Below are 2,493 nucleotides of genomic sequence, written 5' to 3'. Positions count from 1 at the left end.
GCCAACTTTGCTTTCAGGTAACAGGGTGTTCCCACCTCCAGCAGGTGGCCAAAGGAGTGACCAGAGCAGACCTATGACCCCTTTCCTCCTCAGATGGAGGTAACCCTGTGATCCCAAGCTGTAAATCTCAAGCCCTCATCTAAAACTTAGCACATGTGTAGCCCCTCACATTGAAGTGTTCATTTCAGGTTCCTCTTTCCCCCTCTTCTTGTTGGATTAAAATTGTTAAACCCTATGTTCCAAGGTTGAAGAGGGGTTTGAGTACTTTTGCTGTCCATTTTTAAAACATATATTTTGCTTATTCTAGGCACTAGGTAATGCTCATTACTTTTAGATAGACCCTGTCCCACTTAAATAGGTGATTAGTACACTGTGCGTAGGAGTAAAAATCATTTACAGCTGTGAATGCAAGACAACCAATATTGCAGTGAAACTGTGTGAACTATTTATTGCTTTGTGGAAGGGAAGGGCTTTGGCAAGAAAGATAAAAGTTTTGCTTACCATAACAAAGATGAAACAGAGGCATCATCCACTTATGGTGCTGCCTGGTTTGTAAGATGCTAATTACTTGTAGGGTGACAGCACCCAAGAACCCTAGCCCTGGCCCATTACCCACATGCGTTAGTGCTACACACAAGAGAAAAAGAGTTCTTGCTCCTACAGCCTTACAACTGGTTTGTCCTTCTACCAAAAAGACAAACCAATGCCAGAGGCATCTCTCCAGTAAAGAAGCTGAATAGAAAAGTCATCTGGGGGCTCTCGTCCATTCAGCTTGGTGGAACCATGCTCCAGTTCAATGAGCGTGCATGTTGTTGCTTGACTTTGCAGAGTAACTCTTCTAGCTGCCGCCTGGAGCAGGCTTGTCCTTCCCATAGGACAGCTTGGAATGGGACAAAATCTACACTGCAGCATATGTTAAAAAATCATAGGAACAGAAGTGAGCTAAATAAAACTTATGTAACAAATCCATACTGTAGCATTTACTATGTGCTCTGCAGTAAAGTGCTGATGCCTGTGAGTTATTTGAACTGCCTAATCTACTGGGGTAGAGCATTAACAGGGAGCAGGCTCTTTTAACAAGAATTAAGTCTTCTCTTTTATTGTTACAGCTCGGGCAGTGATGTTGTTGGCTCTTGTCCCTCTAACAGTCATCAGATTTGTGTTGTCCAAACATGTAAAAAGTCGTCCTATGGTGAGTATACTGATTTCCTTGTTGACTGGAAGAGTGGAAAAAAAATCACAGTTGGGTCTTTTTCTCTCAATTAGCAAAAAAGGGAGGTGAAAGTTATGTGGTAATTGCTGCCAACTGCAAGCTGTATAATAAAATCATAGCAATCAGAACCCAGGAAAGCCATCTGCAAAATTAGGTTGTTTTGTTCAGGGCACCCTGCACAGACTTCTTCAGTTGCTTATCCACTTAAGACAGCCCGAACAGCGCTTTCCCCACATACTCTAGGAGATCACTGAACACTGATGCATCCAGCTCAGAGGAGGGGAAGGAAATATTTAGGCAGTTCCATCAGTGAACAACTTTGATGCTATAGGATGAACAGGGGGTGAGTGGATCATCTCTGTCACCCTGTTCCCCTCCTGTTAGTGTCTCCCTTTGTTTTTAGACCCCAGTTTTCAGCCTTTAGGGCCAGAAGGTTTATTGTGACCGTTATGAAAATGATGCCAGTTTACTTTTGTTTTACATATGTACTTTTTAGTTACCTTTTTGAAGAAAAAATAGTGGGTTGTAGACATTTAAACATGCAGCTTTTCCACCAAGTACAATATCTAGCAAAAGTGACAACATTTGTATTAAGCTCTATTTGGAAGGAATCTAGAATTCATTTAAAAGGTATCATGTGTTTGACGCTATCAATTAAAGCTACTCTAATGAACATGTTAATACCTCAAAACAGAAGTTTTTTTACACGTAAAACAGATGAACCAAAGATGGCTCTTCCTTGATTTAATAAACTGAACCAGTCATTCCAGGATACTGTGTTCATCAGCATGTCAGCTTTCATAATGGTCCTTTTCCTACTTTTTCTTTTCTTGATTTCTCCACTTTGAATGAGTTAGTCATTGAACTGCCTTTTTATCTCCTTCATAGCAGTTTACATTGTGTGACCTTAGGTTAAAAACTAGCGTATTATGCCAAACATATATATTAGTGAAGTTGCATTTTGATCATGGAAAAATGTGGATTTTGGGTTACCTTTTAAAATCTGAACATTGGGCATATTTTGTTATCAGAGAAAATGAGGATCCCTGGTGATCACTGGAGTGATTACCTCCACACTCTACAACAAAATACATCAATGGACACTGGACTGGTACAGCGGCCTATTCTATTTCATTTTGTCTTGCATCATCATGCGTGCTAAAGGAGATGGGCGCACAGTGGTTTTCTCTTCTATCCTACCAGTGAGTGGACGTGGGAGACAGCATGAAACGTACATCGCGGAGACCAACTGGCGGCTTCAGGAATGGTGTCTTGAGGCG

The 2,493-nt window shown here is 41.2% G+C and overlaps 1 pseudogene; it reads left to right on the top strand.

Annotated features, from left to right (window-relative positions):
• LOC109298202 overlaps positions 1-2,493 on the top strand; it is a 9,888-nt pseudogene that overhangs the window by 6,501 nt on the left and 894 nt on the right.

Source organism: Gavialis gangeticus, unplaced genomic scaffold, assembly GCF_001723915.1.
Source record: "Gavialis gangeticus isolate Ggan-Ray unplaced genomic scaffold, GavGan_comp1, whole genome shotgun sequence".
In the NCBI taxonomy this organism is placed as follows: Eukaryota; Metazoa; Chordata; order Crocodylia; family Gavialidae; genus Gavialis; species Gavialis gangeticus.
This window is presented reverse-complemented; position numbering and strand designations above follow the sequence as displayed.